The sequence below is a fragment of the Chiloscyllium punctatum genome, chromosome 12, assembly GCF_047496795.1.
Source record: "Chiloscyllium punctatum isolate Juve2018m chromosome 12, sChiPun1.3, whole genome shotgun sequence".
In the NCBI taxonomy this organism is placed as follows: domain Eukaryota; kingdom Metazoa; phylum Chordata; class Chondrichthyes; order Orectolobiformes; family Hemiscylliidae; genus Chiloscyllium; species Chiloscyllium punctatum.
In genome coordinates, this window is record NC_092750.1 from 10,770,888 (window position 1) to 10,796,401 (window position 25,514).

At 53.0% G+C, this 25,514-nt stretch overlaps 20 non-coding genes across 20 annotated transcripts; all 20 read left to right on the forward strand.

The window, feature by feature from the left end:
* The first annotated feature begins 227 nt into the window (after nt 1-227).
* trnaf-gaa (transfer RNA phenylalanine (anticodon GAA)) lies at nt 228-300 on the forward strand. Its single transcript has one exon. It is a non-coding gene; the product is annotated as a tRNA-Phe (tRNA).
* A 1,183-nt stretch (nt 301-1,483) lies between these two features.
* trnaf-gaa (transfer RNA phenylalanine (anticodon GAA)) lies at nt 1,484-1,556 on the forward strand. Its single transcript has one exon. It is a non-coding gene; the product is annotated as a tRNA-Phe (tRNA).
* A 1,183-nt stretch (nt 1,557-2,739) lies between these two features.
* On the forward strand, nt 2,740-2,812 carry trnaf-gaa (transfer RNA phenylalanine (anticodon GAA)). The gene has a single exon. It is a non-coding gene; the product is annotated as a tRNA-Phe (tRNA).
* A 1,183-nt stretch (nt 2,813-3,995) lies between these two features.
* trnaf-gaa (transfer RNA phenylalanine (anticodon GAA)) lies at nt 3,996-4,068 on the forward strand. Its single transcript has one exon. It is a non-coding gene; the product is annotated as a tRNA-Phe (tRNA).
* A 1,183-nt stretch (nt 4,069-5,251) lies between these two features.
* Nucleotides 5,252-5,324, forward strand: trnaf-gaa (transfer RNA phenylalanine (anticodon GAA)). The gene has a single exon. It is a non-coding gene; the product is annotated as a tRNA-Phe (tRNA).
* Nucleotides 5,325-6,507: 1,183 nt separating this feature from the next.
* On the forward strand, nt 6,508-6,580 carry trnaf-gaa (transfer RNA phenylalanine (anticodon GAA)). The gene has a single exon. It is a non-coding gene; the product is annotated as a tRNA-Phe (tRNA).
* Nucleotides 6,581-7,763: 1,183 nt separating this feature from the next.
* trnaf-gaa (transfer RNA phenylalanine (anticodon GAA)) lies at nt 7,764-7,836 on the forward strand. The gene has a single exon. It is a non-coding gene; the product is annotated as a tRNA-Phe (tRNA).
* A 1,183-nt stretch (nt 7,837-9,019) lies between these two features.
* On the forward strand, nt 9,020-9,092 carry trnaf-gaa (transfer RNA phenylalanine (anticodon GAA)). The gene has a single exon. It is a non-coding gene; the product is annotated as a tRNA-Phe (tRNA).
* Nucleotides 9,093-10,275: 1,183 nt separating this feature from the next.
* trnaf-gaa (transfer RNA phenylalanine (anticodon GAA)) lies at nt 10,276-10,348 on the forward strand. Its single transcript has one exon. It is a non-coding gene; the product is annotated as a tRNA-Phe (tRNA).
* A 1,183-nt stretch (nt 10,349-11,531) lies between these two features.
* Nucleotides 11,532-11,604, forward strand: trnaf-gaa (transfer RNA phenylalanine (anticodon GAA)). Its single transcript has one exon. It is a non-coding gene; the product is annotated as a tRNA-Phe (tRNA).
* Nucleotides 11,605-12,787: 1,183 nt separating this feature from the next.
* trnaf-gaa (transfer RNA phenylalanine (anticodon GAA)) lies at nt 12,788-12,860 on the forward strand. Its single transcript has one exon. It is a non-coding gene; the product is annotated as a tRNA-Phe (tRNA).
* Nucleotides 12,861-14,043: 1,183 nt separating this feature from the next.
* On the forward strand, nt 14,044-14,116 carry trnaf-gaa (transfer RNA phenylalanine (anticodon GAA)). The gene has a single exon. It is a non-coding gene; the product is annotated as a tRNA-Phe (tRNA).
* A 1,183-nt stretch (nt 14,117-15,299) lies between these two features.
* Nucleotides 15,300-15,372, forward strand: trnaf-gaa (transfer RNA phenylalanine (anticodon GAA)). The gene has a single exon. It is a non-coding gene; the product is annotated as a tRNA-Phe (tRNA).
* Nucleotides 15,373-16,555: 1,183 nt separating this feature from the next.
* trnaf-gaa (transfer RNA phenylalanine (anticodon GAA)) lies at nt 16,556-16,628 on the forward strand. Its single transcript has one exon. It is a non-coding gene; the product is annotated as a tRNA-Phe (tRNA).
* A 1,183-nt stretch (nt 16,629-17,811) lies between these two features.
* trnaf-gaa (transfer RNA phenylalanine (anticodon GAA)) lies at nt 17,812-17,884 on the forward strand. Its single transcript has one exon. It is a non-coding gene; the product is annotated as a tRNA-Phe (tRNA).
* A 1,183-nt stretch (nt 17,885-19,067) lies between these two features.
* On the forward strand, nt 19,068-19,140 carry trnaf-gaa (transfer RNA phenylalanine (anticodon GAA)). The gene has a single exon. It is a non-coding gene; the product is annotated as a tRNA-Phe (tRNA).
* Nucleotides 19,141-20,323: 1,183 nt separating this feature from the next.
* On the forward strand, nt 20,324-20,396 carry trnaf-gaa (transfer RNA phenylalanine (anticodon GAA)). The gene has a single exon. It is a non-coding gene; the product is annotated as a tRNA-Phe (tRNA).
* Nucleotides 20,397-21,579: 1,183 nt separating this feature from the next.
* On the forward strand, nt 21,580-21,652 carry trnaf-gaa (transfer RNA phenylalanine (anticodon GAA)). Its single transcript has one exon. It is a non-coding gene; the product is annotated as a tRNA-Phe (tRNA).
* A 1,183-nt stretch (nt 21,653-22,835) lies between these two features.
* On the forward strand, nt 22,836-22,908 carry trnaf-gaa (transfer RNA phenylalanine (anticodon GAA)). Its single transcript has one exon. It is a non-coding gene; the product is annotated as a tRNA-Phe (tRNA).
* Nucleotides 22,909-25,335: 2,427 nt separating this feature from the next.
* On the forward strand, nt 25,336-25,408 carry trnaf-gaa (transfer RNA phenylalanine (anticodon GAA)). The gene has a single exon. It is a non-coding gene; the product is annotated as a tRNA-Phe (tRNA).
* The last annotated feature ends 106 nt before the right edge of the window (nt 25,409-25,514 follow it).

Here is a 25,514-nt window from a genome sequence, read left to right on the forward strand (position 1 = left end):
GCCAAGCTGTCAACTTCAGAAATGATTGTGCAGAATCAACGACAGTGTCGATATAGACGGCATAAAGAGGCAGCGGCTGAAGCCAACTGTCCGGCGAGAAAACAGGCTGGGAAATTTTGCCGGAAGGAGTCGATGTCGTGAGGAGATTTGGAACAAAAACGCAGGGCAAATCCCAAGTGAATGTGGCAGCGAGCAAAGTGCTGCAGCGTGCCGAGCTGGGTGCAGCTGCCGAAATAGCTCAGTTGGGAGAGCGTTAGACTGAAGATCTAAAGGTCCCCGGTTCCATCCCGGGTTTCGGCAGGTGCAGAGTCGCTCGCGCGCTCCGTCCTTCGTTTAACTGCGACGGAGGCGAGTGAATGAAGGTGAAGCTCTGCACCTGGTCTTGCTGGCGCGAGGGTGGTTTGCATTGCCTCTCACCCTCCTCCTGCAGCCATTCGATGCCTTTTGCTTCCAGTCTCATGGCACATTTCTTCTGATTGGCTGCGTAAGGAGCATTCCAAAACAGTCAAATAATCAAATCGACAAACCCTCAATCCTGCACCAATTCCAATTCTCCGACTCTTCATTGACCAACATCTGCGAACGCACAAAACACTCTTTGAGTCAGCGACGCGTCCATGCTGGCCTTTGCACTCTCTCTCTCTCTATCAAACACTCCCTCGCTCGTAAGCTTGCTGACGGCCAGCTGTTCCAGCTTGCAAAAACCGGTGATCCCTGATCGCAATGGAAAAGTTGCAGGAGAGACGCTGACATGCGCATGGCCGCCTGACTTTAGGTTGATTTGAGCGTTCCAGAGGCGCGCCTTGGGAAATCGCTTTGGACTGTTCCTTGTTTTCGACACAAGCGGTCACTTCAGAAGTGATTGTGCAGAATGACGATGGAAAAGTATTCACAAACAGAGTCGGTGGTGTAAACAGGCAGTGACTTACATGCCGCTTTGGAGATGGTTGCGGAGAACTTGGGAATCCTCAAGCCTGCAGAGTAAGAACTGATGGTTTTCACAGTGGACGGACTGAAGCCGGAGCAGAGGCGATGAGTTCAAATTGTTCCGGTGCGTCGGCTCGCTCGCAAAGCAGCTTAGACCGATACTGACCGTTTGCAGACGGATGGCATCACGTGCAGCAGTTCGAGAGCTAGAGGAGAGATGGGGTGAAGCTGGCGAGAGATGTTGACGGTGAACGGAGCACGACGTGGAACTTGTCGAGGACTGGAGTGACCAGTTCCTGGTTGTGCATTCGACGAGCGAGTCGACCAGAGCCAAGCTGTCAACTTCAGAAATGATTGTGCAGAATCAACGACAGTGTCGATATAGACGGCATAAAGAGGCAGCGGCTGAAGCCAACTGTCCGGCGAGAAAACAGGCTGGGAAATTTTGCCGGAAGGAGTCGATGTCGTGAGGAGATTTGGAACAAAAACGCAGGGCAAATCCCAAGTGAATGTGGCGGCGAGCAAAGTGCTGCAGCGTGCCCAGCTGGCTGCAGCTGCCGAAATAGCTCAGTTGGGAGAGCATTAGACTGAAGATCTAAAGGTCCCCGGTTCAATCCCGGGTTTCGGCAGGTGCAGAGTCGCTCGCGCGCTCCGTCCTTCGTTTAACTGCGACGGAGGCGAGTGAATGAAGGTGAAGCTCTGCACCTGGTCTTGCTGGCGCGAGGGTGGTTTGCATTGCCTCTCACCCTCCTCCTGCAGCCATTCGATGCCTTTTGCTTCCAGTCTCATGGCACATTTCTTCTGATTGGCTGCGTAAGGAGCATTCCAAAACAGTCAAATAATCAAATCGACAAACCCTCAATCCTGCACCAATTCCAATTCTCCGACTCTTCATTGACCAACATCTGCGAACGCACAAAACACTCTTTGAGTCAGCGACGCGTCCATGCTGGCCTTTGCACTCTCTCTCTCTCTATCAAACACTCCCTCGCTCGTAAGCTTGCTGACGGCCAGCTGTTCCAGCTTGCAAAAACCGGTGATCCCTGATCGCAATGGAAAAGTTGCAGGAGAGACGCTGACATGCGCATGGCCGCCTGACTTTAGGTTGATTTGAGCGTTCCAGAGGCGCGCCTTGGGAAATCGCTTTGGACTGTACCTTGTTTTCGACACAAGCGGTCACTTCAGAAGTGATTGTGCAGAATGACGATGGAAAAGTATTCACAAACAGAGTCGGTGGTGTAAACAGGCAGTGACTTACATGCCGCTTTGGAGATGGTTGCGGAGAACTTGGGAATCCTCAAGCCTGCAGAGTAAGAACTGATGGTTTTCACAGTGGACGGACTGAAGCCGGAGCAGAGGCGATGAGTTCAAATTGTTCCGGTGCGTCGGCTCGCTCGCAAAGCAGCTTAGACCGATACTGACCGTTTGCAGACGGATGGCATCACGTGCAGCAGTTCGAGAGCTAGAGGAGAGATGGGGTGAAGCTGGCGAGAGATGTTGACGGTGAACGGAGCACGACGTGGAACTTGTCGAGGACTGGAGTGACCAGTTCCTGGTTGTGCATTCGACGAGCGAGTCGACCAGAGCCAAGCTGTCAACTTCAGAAATGATTGTGCAGAATCAACGACAGTGTCGATATAGACGGCATAAAGAGGCAGCGGCTGAAGCCAACTGTCCGGCGAGAAAACAGGCTGGGAAATTTTGCCGGAAGGAGTCGATGTCGTGAGGAGATTTGGAACAAAAACGCAGGGCAAATCCCAAGTGAATGTGGCAGCGAGCAAAGTGCTGCAGCGTGCCGAGCTGGGTGCAGCTGCCGAAATAGCTCAGTTGGGAGAGCGTTAGACTGAAGATCTAAAGGTCCCCGGTTCCATCCCGGGTTTCGGCAGGTGCAGAGTCGCTCGCGCGCTCCGTCCTTCGTTTAACTGCGACGGAGGCGAGTGAATGAAGGTGAAGCTCTGCACCTGGTCTTGCTGGCGCGAGGGTGGTTTGCATTGCCTCTCACCCTCCTCCTGCAGCCATTCGATGCCTTTTGCTTCCAGTCTCATGGCACATTTCTTCTGATTGGCTGCGTAAGGAGCATTCCAAAACAGTCAAATAATCAAATCGACAAACCCTCAATCCTGCACCAATTCCAATTCTCCGACTCTTCATTGACCAACATCTGCGAACGCACAAAACACTCTTTGAGTCAGCGACGCGTCCATGCTGGCCTTTGCACTCTCTCTCTCTCTATCAAACACTCCCTCGCTCGTAAGCTTGCTGACGGCCAGCTGTTCCAGCTTGCAAAAACCGGTGATCCCTGATCGCAATGGAAAAGTTGCAGGAGAGACGCTGACATGCGCATGGCCGCCTGACTTTAGGTTGATTTGAGCGTTCCAGAGGCGCGCCTTGGGAAATCGCTTTGGACTGTTCCTTGTTTTCGACACAAGCGGTCACTTCAGAAGTGATTGTGCAGAATGACGATGGAAAAGTATTCACAAACAGAGTCGGTGGTGTAAACAGGCAGTGACTTACATGCCGCTTTGGAGATGGTTGCGGAGAACTTGGGAATCCTCAAGCCTGCAGAGTAAGAACTGATGGTTTTCACAGTGGACGGACTGAAGCCGGAGCAGAGGCGATGAGTTCAAATTGTTCCGGTGCGTCGGCTCGCTCGCAAAGCAGCTTAGACCGATACTGACCGTTTGCAGACGGATGGCATCACGTGCAGCAGTTCGAGAGCTAGAGGAGAGATGGGGTGAAGCTGGCGAGAGATGTTGACGGTGAACGGAGCACGACGTGGAACTTGTCGAGGACTGGAGGGACCAGTTCCTGGTTGTGCATTCGACGAGCGAGTCGACCAGAGCCAAGCTGTCAACTTCAGAAATGATGGTGCAGAATCAACGACAGTGTCGATATAGACGGCATAAAGAGGCAGCGGCTGAAGCCAACTGTCCGGCGAGAAAACAGGCTGGGAAATTTTGCCGGAAGGAGTCGATGTCGTGAGGAGATTTGGAACAAAAACGCAGGGCAAATCCCAAGTGAATGTGGCAGCGAGCAAAGTGCTGCAGCGTGCCGAGCTGGGTGCAGCTGCCGAAATAGCTCAGTTGGGAGAGCGTTAGACTGAAGATCTAAAGGTCCCCGGTTCCATCCCGGGTTTCGGCAGGTGCAGAGTCGCTCGCGCGCTCCGTCCTTCGTTTAACTGCGACGGAGGCGAGTGAATGAAGGTGAAGCTCTGCACCTGGTCTTGCTGGCGCGAGGGTGGTTTGCATTGCCTCTCACCCTCCTCCTGCAGCCATTCGATGCCTTTTGCTTCCAGTCTCATGGCACATTTCTTCTGATTGGCTGCGTAAGGAGCATTCCAAAACAGTCAAATAATCAAATCGACAAACCCTCAATCCTGCACCAATTCCAATTCTCCGACTCTTCATTGACCAACATCTGCGAACGCACAAAACACTCTTTGAGTCAGCGACGCGTCCATGCTGGCCTTTGCACTCTCTCTCTCTCTATCAAACACTCCCTCGCTCGTAAGCTTGCTGACGGCCAGCTGTTCCAGCTTGCAAAAACCGGTGATCCCTGATCGCAATGGAAAAGTTGCAGGAGAGACGCTGACATGCGCATGGCCGCCTGACTTTAGGTTGATTTGAGCGTTCCAGAGGCGCGCCTTGGGAAATCGCTTTGGACTGTTCCTTGTTTTCGACACAAGCGGTCACTTCAGAAGTGATTGTGCAGAATGACGATGGAAAAGTATTCACAAACAGAGTCGGTGGTGTAAACAGGCAGTGACTTACATGCCGCTTTGGAGATGGTTGCGGAGAACTTGGGAATCCTCAAGCCTGCAGAGTAAGAACTGATGGTTTTCACAGTGGACGGACTGAAGCCGGAGCAGAGGCGATGAGTTCAAATTGTTCCGGTGCGTCGGCTCGCTCGCAAAGCAGCTTAGACCGATACTGACCGTTTGCAGACGGATGGCATCACGTGCAGCAGTTCGAGAGCTAGAGGAGAGATGGGGTGAAGCTGGCGAGAGATGTTGACGGTGAACGGAGCACGACGTGGAACTTGTCGAGGACTGGAGTGACCAGTTCCTGGTTGTGCATTCGACGAGCGAGTCGACCAGAGCCAAGCTGTCAACTTCAGAAATGATTGTGCAGAATCAACGACAGTGTCGATATAGACGGCATAAAGAGGCAGCGGCTGAAGCCAACTGTCCGGCGAGAAAACAGGCTGGGAAATTTTGCCGGAAGGAGTCGATGTCGTGAGGAGATTTGGAACAAAAACGCAGGGCAAATCCCAAGTGAATGTGGCAGCGAGCAAAGTGCTGCAGCGTGCCGAGCTGGGTGCAGCTGCCGAAATAGCTCAGTTGGGAGAGCGTTAGACTGAAGATCTAAAGGTCCCCGGTTCCATCCCGGGTTTCGGCAGGTGCAGAGTCGCTCGCGCGCTCCGTCCTTCGTTTAACTGCGACGGAGGCGAGTGAATGAAGGTGAAGCTCTGCACCTGGTCTTGCTGGCGCGAGGGTGGTTTGCATTGCCTCTCACCCTCCTCCTGCAGCCATTCGATGCCTTTTGCTTCCAGTCTCATGGCACATTTCTTCTGATTGGCTGCGTAAGGAGCATTCCAAAACAGTCAAATAATCAAATCGACAAACCCTCAATCCTGCACCAATTCCAATTCTCCGACTCTTCATTGACCAACATCTGCGAACGCACAAAACACTCTTTGAGTCAGCGACGCGTCCATGCTGGCCTTTGCACTCTCTCTCTCTCTATCAAACACTCCCTCGCTCGTAAGCTTGCTGACGGCCAGCTGTTCCAGCTTGCAAAAACCGGTGATCCCTGATCGCAATGGAAAAGTTGCAGGAGAGACGCTGACATGCGCATGGCCGCCTGACTTTAGGTTGATTTGAGCGTTCCAGAGGCGCGCCTTGGGAAATCGCTTTGGACTGTTCCTTGTTTTCGACACAAGCGGTCACTTCAGAAGTGATTGTGCAGAATGACGATGGAAAAGTATTCACAAACAGAGTCGGTGGTGTAAACAGGCAGTGACTTACATGCCGCTTTGGAGATGGTTGCGGAGAACTTGGGAATCCTCAAGCCTGCAGAGTAAGAACTGATGGTTTTCACAGTGGACGGACTGAAGCCGGAGCAGAGGCGATGAGTTCAAATTGTTCCGGTGCGTCGGCTCGCTCGCAAAGCAGCTTAGACCGATACTGACCGTTTGCAGACGGATGGCATCACGTGCAGCAGTTCGAGAGCTAGAGGAGAGATGGGGTGAAGCTGGCGAGAGATGTTGACGGTGAACGGAGCACGACGTGGAACTTGTCGAGGACTGGAGTGACCAGTTCCTGGTTGTGCATTCGACGAGCGAGTCGACCAGAGCCAAGCTGTCAACTTCAGAAATGATTGTGCAGAATCAACGACAGTGTCGATATAGACGGCATAAAGAGGCAGCGGCTGAAGCCAACTGTCCGGCGAGAAAACAGGCTGGGAAATTTTGCCGGAAGGAGTCGATGTCGTGAGGAGATTTGGAACAAAAACGCAGGGCAAATCCCAAGTGAATGTGGCAGCGAGCAAAGTGCTGCAGCGTGCCGAGCTGGGTGCAGCTGCCGAAATAGCTCAGTTGGGAGAGCGTTAGACTGAAGATCTAAAGGTCCCCGGTTCCATCCCGGGTTTCGGCAGGTGCAGAGTCGCTCGCGCGCTCCGTCCTTCGTTTAACTGCGACGGAGGCGAGTGAATGAAGGTGAAGCTCTGCACCTGGTCTTGCTGGCGCGAGGGTGGTTTGCATTGCCTCTCACCCTCCTCCTGCAGCCATTCGATGCCTTTTGCTTCCAGTCTCATGGCACATTTCTTCTGATTGGCTGCGTAAGGAGCATTCCAAAACAGTCAAATAATCAAATCGACAAACCCTCAATCCTGCACCAATTCCAATTCTCCGACTCTTCATTGACCAACATCTGCGAACGCACAAAACACTCTTTGAGTCAGCGACGCGTCCATGCTGGCCTTTGCACTCTCTCTCTCTCTATCAAACACTCCCTCGCTCGTAAGCTTGCTGACGGCCAGCTGTTCCAGCTTGCAAAAACCGGTGATCCCTGATCGCAATGGAAAAGTTGCAGGAGAGACGCTGACATGCGCATGGCCGCCTGACTTTAGGTTGATTTGAGCGTTCCAGAGGCGCGCCTTGGGAAATCGCTTTGGACTGTTCCTTGTTTTCGACACAAGCGGTCACTTCAGAAGTGATTGTGCAGAATGACGATGGAAAAGTATTCACAAACAGAGTCGGTGGTGTAAACAGGCAGTGACTTACATGCCGCTTTGGAGATGGTTGCGGAGAACTTGGGAATCCTCAAGCCTGCAGAGTAAGAACTGATGGTTTTCACAGTGGACGGACTGAAGCCGGAGCAGAGGCGATGAGTTCAAATTGTTCCGGTGCGTCGGCTCGCTCGCAAAGCAGCTTAGACCGATACTGACCGTTTGCAGACGGATGGCATCACGTGCAGCAGTTCGAGAGCTAGAGGAGAGATGGGGTGAAGCTGGCGAGAGATGTTGACGGTGAACGGAGCACGACGTGGAACTTGTCGAGGACTGGAGGGACCAGTTCCTGGTTGTGCATTCGACGAGCGAGTCGACCAGAGCCAAGCTGTCAACTTCAGAAATGATGGTGCAGAATCAACGACAGTGTCGATATAGACGGCATAAAGAGGCAGCGGCTGAAGCCAACTGTCCGGCGAGAAAACAGGCTGGGAAATTTTGCCGGAAGGAGTCGATGTCGTGAGGAGATTTGGAACAAAAACGCAGGGCAAATCCCAAGTGAATGTGGCGGCGAGCAAAGTGCTGCAGCGTGCCGAGCTGGCTGCAGCTGCCGAAATAGCTCAGTTGGGAGAGCGTTAGACTGAAGATCTAAAGGTCCCCGGTTCAATCCCGGGTTTCGGCAGGTGCAGAGTCGCTCGCGCGCTCCGTCCTTCGTTTAACTGCGACGGAGGCGAGTGAATGAAGGTGAAGCTCTGCACCTGGTCTTGCTGGCGCGAGGGTGGTTTGCATTGCCTCTCACCCTCCTCCTGCAGCCATTCGATGCCTTTTGCTTCCAGTCTCATGGCACATTTCTTCTGATTGGCTGCGTAAGGAGCATTCCAAAACAGTCAAATAATCAAATCGACAAACCCTCAATCCTGCACCAATTCCAATTCTCCGACTCTTCATTGACCAACATCTGCGAACGCACAAAACACTCTTTGAGTCAGCGACGCGTCCATGCTGGCCTTTGCACTCTCTCTCTCTCTATCAAACACTCCCTCGCTCGTAAGCTTGCTGACGGCCAGCTGTTCCAGCTTGCAAAAACCGGTGATCCCTGATCGCAATGGAAAAGTTGCAGGAGAGACGCTGACATGCGCATGGCCGCCTGACTTTAGGTTGATTTGAGCGTTCCAGAGGCGCGCCTTGGGAAATCGCTTTGGACTGTTCCTTGTTTTCGACACAAGCGGTCACTTCAGAAGTGATTGTGCAGAATGACGATGGAAAAGTATTCACAAACAGAGTCGGTGGTGTAAACAGGCAGTGACTTACATGCCGCTTTGGAGATGGTTGCGGAGAACTTGGGAATCCTCAAGCCTGCAGAGTAAGAACTGATGGTTTTCACAGTGGACGGACTGAAGCCGGAGCAGAGGCGATGAGTTCAAATTGTTCCGGTGCGTCGGCTCGCTCGCAAAGCAGCTTAGACCGATACTGACCGTTTGCAGACGGATGGCATCACGTGCAGCAGTTCGAGAGCTAGAGGAGAGATGGGGTGAAGCTGGCGAGAGATGTTGACGGTGAACGGAGCACGACGTGGAACTTGTCGAGGACTGGAGGGACCAGTTCCTGGTTGTGCATTCGACGAGCGAGTCGACCAGCGCCAAGCTGTCAACTTCAGAAATGATGGTGCAGAATCAACGACAGTGTCGATATAGACGGCATAAAGAGGCAGCGGCTGAAGCCAACTGTCCGGCGAGAAAACAGGCTGGGAAATTTTGCCGGAAGGAGTCGATGTCGTGAGGAGATTTGGAACAAAAACGCAGGGCAAATCCCAAGTGAATGTGGCGGCGAGCAAAGTGCTGCAGCGTGCCGAGCTGGCTGCAGCTGCCGAAATAGCTCAGTTGGGTAAGCGTTAGACTGAAGATCTAAAGGTCCCCGGTTCAATCCTGGGTTTCGGCAGGTGCAGAGTCGCTCGCGCGCTCCGTCCTTCGTTTAACTGCGACGGAGGCGAGTGAATGAAGGTGAAGCTCTGCACCTGGTCTTGCTGGCGCGAGGGTGGTTTGCATTGCCTCTCACCCTCCTCCTGCAGCCATTCGATGCCTTTTGCTTCCAGTCTCATGGCACATTTCTTCTGATTGGCTGCGTAAGGAGCATTCCAAAACAGTCAAATAATCAAATCGACAAACCCTCAATCCTGCACCTATTCCAATTCTCCGACTCTTCATTGACCAACATCTGCGAACGCACAAAACACTCTTTGAGTCAGCGACGCGTCCATGCTGGCCTTTGCACTCTCTCTCTCTCTATCAAACACTCCCTCGCTCGTAAGCTTGCTGACGGCCAGCTGTTCCAGCTTGCAAAAACCGGTGATCCCTGATCGCAATGGAAAAGTTGCAGGAGAGACGCTGACATGCGCATGGCCGCCTGACTTTAGGTTGATTTGAGCGTTCCAGAGGCGCGCCTTGGGAAATCGCTTTGGACTGTTCCTTGTTTTCGACACAAGCGGTCACTTCAGAAGTGATTGTGCAGAATGACGATGGAAAAGTATTCACAAACAGAGTCGGTGGTGTAAACAGGCAGTGACTTACATGCCGCTTTGGAGATGGTTGCGGAGAACTTGGGAATCCTCAAGCCTGCAGAGTAAGAACTGATGGTTTTCACAGTGGACGGACTGAAGCCGGAGCAGAGGCGATGAGTTCAAATTGTTCCGGTGCGTCGGCTCGCTCGCAAAGCAGCTTAGACCGATACTGACCGTTTGCAGACGGATGGCATCACGTGCAGCAGTTCGAGAGCTAGAGGAGAGATGGGGTGAAGCTGGCGAGAGATGTTGACGGTGAACGGAGCACGACGTGGAACTTGTCGAGGACTGGAGGGACCAGTTCCTGGTTGTGCATTCGACGAGCGAGTCGACCAGAGCCAAGCTGTCAACTTCAGAAATGATGGTGCAGAATCAACGACAGTGTCGATATAGACGGCATAAAGAGGCAGCGGCTGAAGCCAACTGTCCGGCGAGAAAACAGGCTGGGAAATTTTGCCGGAAGGAGTCGATGTCGTGAGGAGATTTGGAACAAAAACGCAGGGCAAGTCCCAAGTGAATGTGGCGGCGAGCAAAGTGCTGCAGCGTGCCGAGCAGGCTGCAGCTGCCGAAATAGCTCAGTTGGGAGAGCGTTAGACTGAAGATCTAAAGGTCCCCGGTTCAATCCCGGGTTTCGGCAGGTGCAGAGTCGCTCGCGCGCTCCGTCCTTCGTTTAACTGCGACGGAGGCGAGTGAATGAAGGTGAAGCTCTGCACCTGGTCTTGCTGGCGCGAGGGTGGTTTGCATTGCCTCTCACCCTCCTCCTGCAGCCATTCGATGCCTTTTGCTTCCAGTCTCATGGCACATTTCTTCTGATTGGCTGCGTAAGGAGCATTCCAAAACAGTCAAATAATCAAATCGACAAACCCTCAATCCTGCACCAATTCCAATTCTCCGACTCTTCATTGACCAACATCTGCGAACGCACAAAACACTCTTTGAGTCAGCGACGCGTCCATGCTGGCCTTTGCACTCTCTCTCTCTCTATCAAACACTCCCTCGCTCGTAAGCTTGCTGACGGCCAGCTGTTCCAGCTTGCAAAAACCGGTGATCCCTGATCGCAATGGAAAAGTTGCAGGAGAGACGCTGACATGCGCATGGCCGCCTGACTTTAGGTTGATTTGAGCGTTCCAGAGGCGCGCCTTGGGAAATCGCTTTGGACTGTTCCTTGTTTTCGACACAAGCGGTCACTTCAGAAGTGATTGTGCAGAATGACGATGGAAAAGTATTCACAAACAGAGTCGGTGGTGTAAACAGGCAGTGACTTACATGCCGCTTTGGAGATGGTTGCGGAGAACTTGGGAATCCTCAAGCCTGCAGAGTAAGAACTGATGGTTTTCACAGTGGACGGACTGAAGCCGGAGCAGAGGCGATGAGTTCAAATTGTTCCGGTGCGTCGGCTCGCTCGCAAAGCAGCTTAGACCGATACTGACCGTTTGCAGACGGATGGCATCACGTGCAGCAGTTCGAGAGCTAGAGGAGAGATGGGGTGAAGCTGGCGAGAGATGTTGACGGTGAACGGAGCACGACGTGGAACTTGTCGAGGACTGGAGTGACCAGTTCCTGGTTGTGCATTCGACGAGCGAGTCGACCAGAGCCAAGCTGTCAACTTCAGAAATGATTGTGCAGAATCAACGACAGTGTCGATATAGACGGCATAAAGAGGCAGCGGCTGAAGCCAACTGTCCGGCGAGAAAACAGGCTGGGAAATTTTGCCGGAAGGAGTCGATGTCGTGAGGAGATTTGGAACAAAAACGCAGGGCAAATCCCAAGTGAATGTGGCAGCGAGCAAAGTGCTGCAGCGTGCCGAGCTGGGTGCAGCTGCCGAAATAGCTCAGTTGGGAGAGCGTTAGACTGAAGATCTAAAGGTCCCCGGTTCCATCCCGGGTTTCGGCAGGTGCAGAGTCGCTCGCGCGCTCCGTCCTTCGTTTAACTGCGACGGAGGCGAGTGAATGAAGGTGAAGCTCTGCACCTGGTCTTGCTGGCGCGAGGGTGGTTTGCATTGCCTCTCACCCTCCTCCTGCAGCCATTCGATGCCTTTTGCTTCCAGTCTCATGGCACATTTCTTCTGATTGGCTGCGTAAGGAGCATTCCAAAACAGTCAAATAATCAAATCGACAAACCCTCAATCCTGCACCAATTCCAATTCTCCGACTCTTCATTGACCAACATCTGCGAACGCACAAAACACTCTTTGAGTCAGCGACGCGTCCATGCTGGCCTTTGCACTCTCTCTCTCTCTATCAAACACTCCCTCGCTCGTAAGCTTGCTGACGGCCAGCTGTTCCAGCTTGCAAAAACCGGTGATCCCTGATCGCAATGGAAAAGTTGCAGGAGAGACGCTGACATGCGCATGGCCGCCTGACTTTAGGTTGATTTGAGCGTTCCAGAGGCGCGCCTTGGGAAATCGCTTTGGACTGTTCCTTGTTTTCGACACAAGCGGTCACTTCAGAAGTGATTGTGCAGAATGACGATGGAAAAGTATTCACAAACAGAGTCGGTGGTGTAAACAGGCAGTGACTTACATGCCGCTTTGGAGATGGTTGCGGAGAACTTGGGAATCCTCAAGCCTGCAGAGTAAGAACTGATGGTTTTCACAGTGGACGGACTGAAGCCGGAGCAGAGGCGATGAGTTCAAATTGTTCCGGTGCGTCGGCTCGCTCGCAAAGCAGCTTAGACCGATACTGACCGTTTGCAGACGGATGGCATCACGTGCAGCAGTTCGAGAGCTAGAGGAGAGATGGGGTGAAGCTGGCGAGAGATGTTGACGGTGAACGGAGCACGACGTGGAACTTGTCGAGGACTGGAGGGACCAGTTCCTGGTTGTGCATTCGACGAGCGAGTCGACCAGAGCCAAGCTGTCAACTTCAGAAATGATGGTGCAGAATCAACGACAGTGTCGATATAGACGGCATAAAGAGGCAGCGGCTGAAGCCAACTGTCCGGCGAGAAAACAGGCTGGGAAATTTTGCCGGAAGGAGTCGATGTCGTGAGGAGATTTGGAACAAAAACGCAGGGCAAATCCCAAGTGAATGTGGCGGCGAGCAAAGTGCTGCAGCGTGCCGAGCTGGCTGCAGCTGCCGAAATAGCTCAGTTGGGAGAGCGTTAGACTGAAGATCTAAAGGTCCCCGGTTCAATCCCGGGTTTCGGCAGGTGCAGAGTCGCTCGCGCGCTCCGTCCTTCGTTTAACTGCGACGGAGGCGAGTGAATGAAGGTGAAGCTCTGCACCTGGTCTTGCTGGCGCGAGGGTGGTTTGCATTGCCTCTCACCCTCCTCCTGCAGCCATTCGATGCCTTTTGCTTCCAGTCTCATGGCACATTTCTTCTGATTGGCTGCGTAAGGAGCATTCCAAAACAGTCAAATAATCAAATCGACAAACCCTCAATCCTGCACCAATTCCAATTCTCCGACTCTTCATTGACCAACATCTGCGAACGCACAAAACACTCTTTGAGTCAGCGACGCGTCCATGCTGGCCTTTGCACTCTCTCTCTCTCTATCAAACACTCCCTCGCTCGTAAGCTTGCTGACGGCCAGCTGTTCCAGCTTGCAAAAACCGGTGATCCCTGATCGCAATGGAAAAGTTGCAGGAGAGACGCTGACATGCGCATGGCCGCCTGACTTTAGGTTGATTTGAGCGTTCCAGAGGCGCGCCTTGGGAAATCGCTTTGGACTGTTCCTTGTTTTCGACACAAGCGGTCACTTCAGAAGTGATTGTGCAGAATGACGATGGAAAAGTATTCACAAACAGAGTCGGTGGTGTAAACAGGCAGTGACTTACATGCCGCTTTGGAGATGGTTGCGGAGAACTTGGGAATCCTCAAGCCTGCAGAGTAAGAACTGATGGTTTTCACAGTGGACGGACTGAAGCCGGAGCAGAGGCGATGAGTTCAAATTGTTCCGGTGCGTCGGCTCGCTCGCAAAGCAGCTTAGACCGATACTGACCGTTTGCAGACGGATGGCATCACGTGCAGCAGTTCGAGAGCTAGAGGAGAGATGGGGTGAAGCTGGCGAGAGATGTTGACGGTGAACGGAGCACGACGTGGAACTTGTCGAGGACTGGAGGGACCAGTTCCTGGTTGTGCATTCGACGAGCGAGTCGACCAGCGCCAAGCTGTCAACTTCAGAAATGATGGTGCAGAATCAACGACAGTGTCGATATAGACGGCATAAAGAGGCAGCGGCTGAAGCCAACTGTCCGGCGAGAAAACAGGCTGGGAAATTTTGCCGGAAGGAGTCGATGTCGTGAGGAGATTTGGAACAAAAACGCAGGGCAAATCCCAAGTGAATGTGGCGGCGAGCAAAGTGCTGCAGCGTGCCGAGCTGGCTGCAGCTGCCGAAATAGCTCAGTTGGGTAAGCGTTAGACTGAAGATCTAAAGGTCCCCGGTTCAATCCTGGGTTTCGGCAGGTGCAGAGTCGCTCGCGCGCTCCGTCCTTCGTTTAACTGCGACGGAGGCGAGTGAATGAAGGTGAAGCTCTGCACCTGGTCTTGCTGGCGCGAGGGTGGTTTGCATTGCCTCTCACCCTCCTCCTGCAGCCATTCGATGCCTTTTGCTTCCAGTCTCATGGCACATTTCTTCTGATTGGCTGCGTAAGGAGCATTCCAAAACAGTCAAATAATCAAATCGACAAACCCTCAATCCTGCACCTATTCCAATTCTCCGACTCTTCATTGACCAACATCTGCGAACGCACAAAACACTCTTTGAGTCAGCGACGCGTCCATGCTGGCCTTTGCACTCTCTCTCTCTCTATCAAACACTCCCTCGCTCGTAAGCTTGCTGACGGCCAGCTGTTCCAGCTTGCAAAAACCGGTGATCCCTGATCGCAATGGAAAAGTTGCAGGAGAGACGCTGACATGCGCATGGCCGCCTGACTTTAGGTTGATTTGAGCGTTCCAGAGGCGCGCCTTGGGAAATCGCTTTGGACTGTTCCTTGTTTTCGACACAAGCGGTCACTTCAGAAGTGATTGTGCAGAATGACGATGGAAAAGTATTCACAAACAGAGTCGGTGGTGTAAACAGGCAGTGACTTACATGCCGCTTTGGAGATGGTTGCGGAGAACTTGGGAATCCTCAAGCCTGCAGAGTAAGAACTGATGGTTTTCACAGTGGACGGACTGAAGCCGGAGCAGAGGCGATGAGTTCAAATTGTTCCGGTGCGTCGGCTCGCTCGCAAAGCAGCTTAGACCGATACTGACCGTTTGCAGACGGATGGCATCACGTGCAGCAGTTCGAGAGCTAGAGGAGAGATGGGGTGAAGCTGGCGAGAGATGTTGACGGTGAACGGAGCACGACGTGGAACTTGTCGAGGACTGGAGGGACCAGTTCCTGGTTGTGCATTCGACGAGCGAGTCGACCAGAGCCAAGCTGTCAACTTCAGAAATGATGGTGCAGAATCAACGACAGTGTCGATATAGACGGCATAAAGAGGCAGCGGCTGAAGCCAACTGTCCGGCGAGAAAACAGGCTGGGAAATTTTGCCGGAAGGAGTCGATGTCGTGAGGAGATTTGGAACAAAAACGCAGGGCAAGTCCCAAGTGAATGTGGCGGCGAGCAAAGTGCTGCAGCGTGCCGAGCAGGCTGCAGCTGCCGAAATAGCTCAGTTGGGAGAGCGTTAGACTGAAGATCTAAAGGTCCCCGGTTCAATCCCGGGTTTCGGCAGGTGCAGAGTCGCTCGCGCGCTCCGTCCTTCGTTTAACTGCGACGGAGGCGAGTGAATGAAGGTGAAGCTCTGCACCTGGTCTTGCTGGCGCGAGGGTGGTTTGCATTGCCTCTCACCCTCCTCCTGCAGCCATTCGATGCCTTTTGCTTCCAGTCTCATGGCACATTTCTTCTGATTGGCTGCGTAAGGAGCATTCCAAAACAGTCAAATAATCAAATCGACAAACCCTCAATCCTGCACCAATTCCAATTCTCCGACTCTTCATTGACCAACATCTGCGAACGCACAAAACACTCTTTGAGTCAGCGACGCGTCCATGCTGGCCTTTGCACTCTCTCTCTCTCTATCAAACACTCCCTCGCTCGTAAGCTTGCTGACGGCCAGCTGTTCCAGCTTGCAAAAACCGGTGATCCCTGATCGCAATGGAAAAGTTGCAGGAGAGACGCTGACATGCGCATGGCCGCCTGACTTTAGGTTGATTTGAGCGTTCCAGAGGCGCGCCTTGGGAAATCGCTTTGGACTGTTCCTTGTTTTCGACACAAGCGGTCACTTCAGAAGTGATTGTGCAGAATGACGATGGAAAAGTATTCACAAACAGAGTCGGTGGTGTAAACAGGCAGTGACTTACATGCCGCTTTGGAGATGGTTGCGGAGAACTTGGGAATCCTCAAGCCTGCAGAGTAAGAACTGATGGTTTTCACAGTGGACGGACTGAAGCCGGAGCAGAGGCGATGAGTTCAAATTGTTCCGGTGCGTCGGCTCGCTCGCAAAGCAGCTTAGACCGATACTGACCGTTTGCAGACGGATGGCATCACGTGCAGCAGTTCGAGAGCTAGAGGAGAGATGGGGTGAAGCTGGCGAGAGATGTTGACGGTGAACGGAGCACGACGTGGAACTTGTCGAGGACTGGAGGGACCAGTTCCTGGTTGTGCATTCGACGAGCGAGTCGACCAGCGCCAAGCTGTCAACTTCAGAAATGATGGTGCAGAATCAACGACAGTGTCGATATAGACGGCATAAAGAGGCAGCGGCTGAAGCCAACTGTCCGGCGAGAAAACAGGCTGGGAAATTTTGCCGGAAGGAGTCGATGTCGTGAGGAGATTTGGAACAAAAACGCAGGGCAAATCCCAAGTGAATGTGGCGGCGAGCAAAGTGCTGCAGCGTGCCGAGCTGGCTGCAGCTGCCGAAATAGCTCAGTTGGGTAAGCGTTAGACTGAAGATCTAAAGGTCCCCGGTTCAATCCTGGGTTTCGGCAGGTGCAGAGTCGCTCGCGCGCTCCGTCCTTCGTTTAACTGCGACGGAGGCGAGTGAATGAAGGTGAAGCTCTGCACCTGGTCTTGCTGGCGCGAGGGTGGTTTGCATTGCCTCTCACCCTCCTCCTGCAGCCATTCGATGCCTTTTGCTTCCAGTCTCATGGCACATTTCTTCTGATTGGCTGCGTAAGGAGCATTCCAAAACAGTCAAATAATCAAATCGACAAACCCTCAATCCTGCACCTATTCCAATTCTCCGACTCTTCATTGACCAACATCTGCGAACGCACAAAACACTCTTTGAGTCAGCGACGCGTCCATGCTGGCCTTTGCACTCTCTCTCTCTCTATCAAACACTCCCTCGCTCGTAAGCTTGCTGACGGCCAGCTGTTCCAGCTTGCAAAAACCGGTGATCCCTGATCGCAATGGAAAAGTTGCAGGAGAGACGCTGACATGCGCATGGCCGCCTGACTTTAGGTTGATTTGAGCGTTCCAGAGGCGCGCCTTGGGAAATCGCTTTGGACTGTTCCTTGTTTTCGACACAAGCGGTCACTTCAGAAGTGATTGTGCAGAATGACGATGGAAAAGTATTCACAAACAGAGTCGGTGGTGTAAACAGGCAGTGACTTACATGCCGCTTTGGAGATGGTTGCGGAGAACTTGGGAATCCTCAAGCCTGCAGAGTAAGAACTGATGGTTTTCACAGTGGACGGACTGAAGCCGGAGCAGAGGCGATGAGTTCAAATTGTTCCGGTGCGTCGGCTCGCTCGCAAAGCAGCTTAGACCGATACTGACCGTTTGCAGACGGATGGCATCACGTGCAGCAGTTCGAGAGCTAGAGGAGAGATGGGGTGAAGCTGGCGAGAGATGTTGACGGTGAACGGAGCACGACGTGGAACTTGTCGAGGACTGGAGGGACCAGTTCCTGGTTGTGCATTCGACGAGCGAGTCGACCAGCGCCAAGCTGTCAACTTCAGAAATGATGGTGCAGAATCAACGACAGTGTCGATATAGACGGCATAAAGAGGCAGCGGCTGAAGCCAACTGTCCGGCGAGAAAACAGGCTGGGAAATTTTGCCGGAAGGAGTCGATGTCGTGAGGAGATTTGGAACAAAAACGCAGGGCAAATCCCAAGTGAATGTGGCGGCGAGCAAAGTGCTGCAGCGTGCCGAGCTGGCTGCAGCTGCCGAAATAGCTCAGTTGGGTAAGCGTTAGACTGAAGATCTAAAGGTCCCCGGTTCAATCCTGGGTTTCGGCAGGTGCAGAGTCGCTCGCGCGCTCCGTCCTTCGTTTAACAGCGACGGAGGCGAGTGAATGAAGGTGAAGCTCTGCACCTGGTCTTGCTGGCGCGAGGGTGGTTTGCATTGCCTCTCACCCTCCTCCTGCAGCCATTCGATGCCTTTTGCTTCCAGTCTCATGGCACATTTCTTCTGATTGGCTGCGTAAGGAGCATTCCAAAACAGTCAAATAATCAAATCGACAAACCCTCAATCCTGCACCTATTCCAATTCTCCGACTCTTCATTGACCAACATCTGCGAACGCACAAAACACTCTTTGAGTCAGCGACGCGTCCATGCTGGCCTTTGCACTCTCTCTCTCTCTATCAAACACTCCCTCGCTCGTAAGCTTGCTGACGGCCAGCTGTTCCAGCTTGCAAAAACCGGTGATCCCTGATCGCAATGGAAAAGTTGCAGGAGAGACGCTGACATGCGCATGGCCGCCTGACTTTAGGTTGATTTGAGCGTTCCAGAGGCGCGCCTTGGGAAATCGCTTTGGACTGTTCCTTGTTTTCGACACAAGCGGTCACTTCAGAAGTGATTGTGCAGAATGACGATGGAAAAGTATTCACAAACAGAGTCGGTGGTGTAAACAGGCAGTGACTTACATGCCGCTTTGGAGATGGTTGCGGAGAACTTGGGAATCCTCAAGCCTGCAGAGTAAGAACTGATGGTTTTCACAGTGGACGGACTGAAGCCGGAGCAGAGGCGATGAGTTCAAATTGTTCCGGTGCGTCGGCTCGCTCGCAAAGCAGCTTAGACCGATACTGACCGTTTGCAGACGGATGGCATCACGTGCAGCAGTTCGAGAGCTAGAGGAGAGATGGGGTGAAGCTGGCGAGAGATGTTGACGGTGAACGGAGCACGACGTGGAACTTGTCGAGGACTGGAGGGACCAGTTCCTGGTTGTGCATTCGACGAGCGAGTCGACCAGAGCCAAGCTGTCAACTTCAGAAATGATGGTGCAGAATCAACGACAGTGTCGATATAGACGGCATAAAGAGGCAGCGGCTGAAGCCAACTGTCCGGCGAGAAAACAGGCTGGGAAATTTTGCCGGAAGGAGTCGATGTCGTGAGGAGATTTGGAACAAAAACGCAGGGCAAATCCCAAGTGAATGTGGCGGCGAGCAAAGTGCTGCAGCGTGCCGAACTGGCTGCAGCTGCCGAAATAGCTCAGTTGGGTAAGCGTTAGACTGAAGATCTAAAGGTCCCCGGTTCAATCCTGGGTTTCGGCAGGTGCAGAGTCGCTCGCGCGCTCCGTCCTTCGTTTAACTGCGACGGAGGCGAGTGAATGAAGGTGAAGCTCTGCACCTGGTCTTGCTGGCGCGAGGGTGGTTTGCATTGCCTCTCACCCTCCTCCTGCAGCCATTCGATGCCTTTTGCTTCCAGTCTCATGGCACATTTCTTCTGATTGGCTGCGTAAGGAGCATTCCAAAACAGTCAAATAATCAAATCGACAAACCCTCAATCCTGCACCTATTCCAATTCTCCGACTCTTCATTGACCAACATCTGCGAACGCACAAAACACTCTTTGAGTCAGCGACGCGTCCATGCTGGCCTTTGCACTCTCTCTCTCTCTATCAAACACTCCCTCGCTCGTAAGCTTGCTGACGGCCAGCTGTTCCAGCTTGCAAAAACCGGTGATCCCTGATCGCAATGGAAAAGTTGCAGGAGAGACGCTGACATGCGCATGGCCGCCTGACTTTAGGTTGATTTGAGCGTTCCAGAGGCGCGCCTTGGGAAATCGCTTTGGACTGTTCCTTGTTTTCGACACAAGCGGTCACTTCAGAAGTGATTGTGCAGAATGACGATGGAAAAGTATTCACAAACAGAGTCGGTGGTGTAAACAGGCAGTGACTTACATGCCGCTTTGGAGATGGTTGCGGAGAACTTGGGAATCCTCAAGCCTGCAGAGTAAGAACTGATGGTTTTCACAGTGGACGGACTGAAGCCGGAGCAGAGGCGATGAGTTCAAATTGTTCCGGTGCGTCGGCTCGCTCGCAAAGCAGCTTAGACCGATACTGACCGTTTGCAGACGGATGGCATCACGTGCAGCAGTTCGAGAGCTAGAGGAGAGATGGGGTGAAGCTGGCGAGAGATGTTGACGGTGAACGGAGCACGACGTGGAACTTGTCGAGGACTGGAGGGACCAGTTCCTGGTTGTGCATTCGACGAGCGAGTCGACCAGCGCCAAGCTGTCAACTTCAGAAATGATGGTGCAGAATCAACGACAGTGTCGATATAGACGGCATAAAGAGGCAGCGGCTGAAGCCAACTGTCCGGCGAGAAAACAGGCTGGGAAATTTTGCCGGAAGGAGTCGATGTCGTGAGGAGATTTGGAACAAAAACGCAGGGCAAATCCCAAGTGAATGTGGCGGCGAGCAAAGTGCTGCAGCGTGCCGAGCTGGCTGCAGCTGCCGAAATAGCTCAGTTGGGTAAGCGTTAGACTGAAGATCTAAAGGTCCCCGGTTCAATCCTGGGTTTCGGCAGGTGCAGAGTCGCTCGCGCGCTCCGTCCTTCGTTTAACTGCGACGGAGGCGAGTGAATGAAGGTGAAGCTCTGCACCTGGTCTTGCTGGCGCGAGGGTGGTTTGCATTGCCTCTCACCCTCCTCCTGCAGCCATTCGATGCCTTTTGCTTCCAGTCTCATGGCACATTTCTTCTGATTGGCTGCGTAAGGAGCATTCCAAAACAGTCAAATAATCAAATCGACAAACCCTCAATCCTGCACCTATTCCAATTCTCCGACTCTTCATTGACCAACATCTGCGAACGCACAAAACACTCTTTGAGTCAGCGACGCGTCCATGCTGGCCTTTGCACTCTCTCTCTCTCTATCAAACACTCCCTCGCTCGTAAGCTTGCTGACGGCCAGCTGTTCCAGCTTGCAAAAACCGGTGATCCCTGATCGCAATGGAAAAGTTGCAGGAGAGACGCTGACATGCGCATGGCCGCCTGACTTTAGGTTGATTTGAGCGTTCCAGAGGCGCGCCTTGGGAAATCGCTTTGGACTGTTCCTTGTTTTCGACACAAGCGGTCACTTCAGAAGTGATTGTGCAGAATGACGATGGAAAAGTATTCACAAACAGAGTCGGTGGTGTAAACAGGCAGTGACTTACATGCCGCTTTGGAGATGGTTGCGGAGAACTTGGGAATCCTCAAGCCTGCAGAGTAAGAACTGATGGTTTTCACAGTGGACGGACTGAAGCCGGAGCAGAGGCGATGAGTTCAAATTGTTCCGGTGCGTCGGCTCGCTCGCAAAGCAGCTTAGACCGATACTGACCGTTTGCAGACGGATGGCATCACGTGCAGCAGTTCGAGAGCTAGAGGAGAGATGGGGTGAAGCTGGCGAGAGATGTTGACGGTGAACGGAGCACGACGTGGAACTTGTCGAGGACTGGAGTGACCAGTTCCTGGTTGTGCATTCGACGAGCGAGTCGACCAGCGCCAAGCTGTCAACTTCAGAAATGATGGTGCAGAATCAACGACAGTGTCGATATAGACGGCATAAAGAGGCAGCGGCTGAAGCCAACTGTCCGGCGAGAAAACAGGCTGGGAAATTTTGCCGGAAGGAGTCGATGTCGTGAGGAGATTTGGAACAAAAACGCAGGGCAAATCCCAAGTGAATGTGGCGGCGAGCAAAGTGCTGCAGCGTGCCGAGCTGGCTGCAGCTGCCGAAATAGCTCAGTTGGGTAAGCGTTAGACTGAAGATCTAAAGGTCCCCGGTTCAATCCTGGGTTTCGGCAGGTGCAGAGTCGCTCGCGCGCTCCGTCCTTCGTTTAACTGCGACGGAGGCGAGTGAATGAAGGTGAAGCTCTGCACCTGGTCTTGCTGGCGCGAGGGTGGTTTGCATTGCCTCTCACCCTCCTCCTGCAGCCATTCGATGCCTTTTGCTTCCAGTCTCATGGCACATTTCTTCTGATTGGCTGCGTAAGGAGCATTCCAAAACAGTCAAATAATCAAATCGACAAACCCTCAATCCTGCACCTATTCCAATTCTCCGACTCTTCATTGACCAACATCTGCGAACGCACAAAACACTCTTTGAGTCAGCGACGCGTCCATGCTGGCCTTTGCACTCTCTCTCTCTCTATCAAACACTCCCTCGCTCGTAAGCTTGCTGACGGCCAGCTGTTCCAGCTTGCAAAAACCGGTGATCCCTGATCGCAATGGAAAAGTTGCAGGAGAGACGCTGACATGCGCATGGCCGCCTGACTTTAGGTTGATTTGAGCGTTCCAGAGGCGCGCCTTGGGAAATCGCTTTGGACTGTTCCTTGTTTTCGACACAAGCGGTCACTTCAGAAGTGATTGTGCAGAATGACGATGGAAAAGTATTCACAAACAGAGTCGGTGGTGTAAACAGGCAGTGACTTACATGCCGCTTTGGAGATGGTTGCGGAGAACTTGGGAATCCTCAAGCCTGCAGAGTAAGAACTGATGGTTTTCACAGTGGACGGACTGAAGCCGGAGCAGAGGCGATGAGTTCAAATTGTTCCGGTGCGTCGGCTCGCTCGCAAAGCAGCTTAGACCGATACTGACCGTTTGCAGACGGATGGCATCACGTGCAGCAGTTCGAGAGCTAGAGGAGAGATGGGGTGAAGCTGGCGAGAGATGTTGACGGTGAACGGAGCACGACGTGGAACTTGTCGAGGACTGGAGGGACCAGTTCCTGGTTGTGCATTCGACGAGCGAGTCGACCAGAGCCAAGCTGTCAACTTCAGAAATGATGGTGCAGAATCAACGACAGTGTCGATATAGACGGCATAAAGAGGCAGCGGCTGAAGCCAACTGTCCGGCGAGAAAACAGGCTGGGAAATTTTGCCGGAAGGAGTCGATGTCGTGAGGAGATTTGGAACAAAAACGCAGGGCAAGTCCCAAGTGAATGTGGCGGCGAGCAAAGTGCTGCAGCGTGCCGAGCTGGCTGCAGCTGCCGAAATAGCTCAGTTGGGAGAGCGTTAGACTGAAGATCTAAAGGTCCCCGGTTCAATCCCGGGTTTCGGCAGGTGCAGAGTCGCTCGCGCGCTCCGTCCTTCGTTTAACTGCGACGGAGGCGAGTGAATGAAGGTGAAGCTCTGCACCTGGTCTTGCTGGCGCGAGGGTGGTTTGCATTGCCTCTCACCCTCCTCCTGCAGCCATTCGATGCCTTTTGCTTCCAGTCTCATGGCACATTTCTTCTGATTGGCTGCGTAAGGAGCATTCCAAAACAGTCAAATAATCAAATCGACAAACCCTCAATCCTGCACCAATTCCAATTCTCCGACTCTTCATTGACCAACATCTGCGAACGCACAAAACACTCTTTGAGTCAGCGACGCGTCCATGCTGGCCTTTGCACTCTCTCTCTCTCTATCAAACACTCCCTCGCTCGTAAGCTTGCTGACGGCCAGCTGTTCCAGCTTGCAAAAACCGGTGATCCCTGATCGCAATGGAAAAGTTGCAGGAGAGACGCTGACATGCGCATGGCCGCCTGACTTTAGGTTGATTTGAGCGTTCCAGAGGCGCGCCTTGGGAAATCGCTTTGGACTGTTCCTTGTTTTCGACACAAGCGGTCACTTCAGAAGTGATTGTGCAGAATGACGATGGAAAAGTATTCACAAACAGAGTCGGTGGTGTAAACAGGCAGTGACTTACATGCCGCTTTGGAGATGGTTGCGGAGAACTTGGGAATCCTCAAGCCTGCAGAGTAAGAACTGATGGTTTTCACAGTGGACGGACTGAAGCCGGAGCAGAGGCGATGAGTTCAAATTGTTCCGGTGCGTCGGCTCGCTCGCAAAGCAGCTTAGACCGATACTGACCGTTTGCAGACGGATGGCATCACGTGCAGCAGTTCGAGAGCTAGAGGAGAGATGGGGTGAAGCTGGCGAGAGATGTTGACGGTGAACGGAGCACGACGTGGAACTTGTCGAGGACTGGAGGGACCAGTTCCTGGTTGTGCATTCGACGAGCGAGTCGACCAGAGCCAAGCTGTCAACTTCAGAAATGATGGTGCAGAATCAACGACAGTGTCGATATAGACGGCATAAAGAGGCAGCGGCTGAAGCCAACTGTCCGGCGAGAAAACAGGCTGGGAAATTTTGCCGGAAGGAGTCGATGTCGTGAGGAGATTTGGAACAAAAACGCAGGGCAAATCCCAAGTGAATGTGGCGGCGAGCAAAGTGCTGCAGCGTGCCGAACTGGCTGCAGCTGCCGAAATAGCTCAGTTGGGTAAGCGTTAGACTGAAGATCTAAAGGTCCTGGGTTTCGGCAGGTGCAGAGTCGCTCGCGCGCTCCGTCCTTCGTTTAACTGCGACGGAGGCGAGTGAATGAAGGTGAAGCTCTGCACCTGGTCTTGCTGGCGCGAGGGTGGTTTGCATTGCCTCTCACCCTCCTCCTGCAGCCATTCGATGCCTTTTGCTTCCAGTCTCATGGCACATTTCTTCTGATTGGCTGCGTAAGGAGCATTCCAAAACAGTCAAATAATCAAATCGACAAACCCTCAATCCTGCACCTATTCCAATTCTCCGACTCTTCATTGACCAACATCTGCGAACGCACAAAACACTCTTTGAGTCAGCGACGCGTCCATGCTGGCCTTTGCACTCTCTCTCTCTCTATCAAACACTCCCTCGCTCGTAAGCTTGCTGACGGCCAGCTGTTCCAGCTTGCAAAAACCGGTGATCCCTGATCGCAATGGAAAAGTTGCAGGAGAGACGCTGACATGCGCATGGCCGCCTGACTTTAGGTTGATTTGAGCGTTCCAGAGGCGCGCCTTGGGAAATCGCTTTGGACTGTTCCTTGTTTTCGACACAAGCGGTCACTTCAGAAGTGATTGTGCAGAATGACGATGGAAAAGTATTCACAAACAGAGTCGGTGGTGTAAACAGGCAGTGACTTACATGCCGCTTTGGAGATGGTTGCGGAGAACTTGGGAATCCTCAAGCCTGCAGAGTAAGAACTGATGGTTTTCACAGTGGACGGACTGAAGCCGGAGCAGAGGCGATGAGTTCAAATTGTTCCGGTGCGTCGGCTCGCTCGCAAAGCAGCTTAGACCGATACTGACCGTTTGCAGACGGATGGCATCACGTGCAGCAGTTCGAGAGCTAGAGGAGAGATGGGGTGAAGCTGGCGAGAGATGTTGACGGTGAACGGAGCACGACGTGGAACTTGTCGAGGACTGGAGGGACCAGTTCCTGGTTGTGCATTCGACGAGCGAGTCGACCAGAGCCAAGCTGTCAACTTCAGAAATGATGGTGCAGAATCAACGACAGTGTCGATATAGACGGCATAAAGAGGCAGCGGCTGAAGCCAACTGTCCGGCGAGAAAACAGGCTGGGAAATTTTGCCGGAAGGAGTCGATGTCGTGAGGAGATTTGGAACAAAAACGCAGGGCAAGTCCCAAGTGAATGTGGCGGCGAGCAAAGTGCTGCAGCGTGCCGAGCTGGCTGCAGCTGCCGAAATAGCTCAGTTGGGAGAGCGTTAGACTGAAGATCTAAAGGTCCCCGGTTCAATCCCGGGTTTCGGCAGGTGCAGAGTCGCTCGCGCGCTCCGTCCTTCGTTTAACTGCGACGGAGGCGAGTGAATGAAGGTGAAGCTCTGCACCTGGTCTTGCTGGCGCGAGGGTGGTTTGCA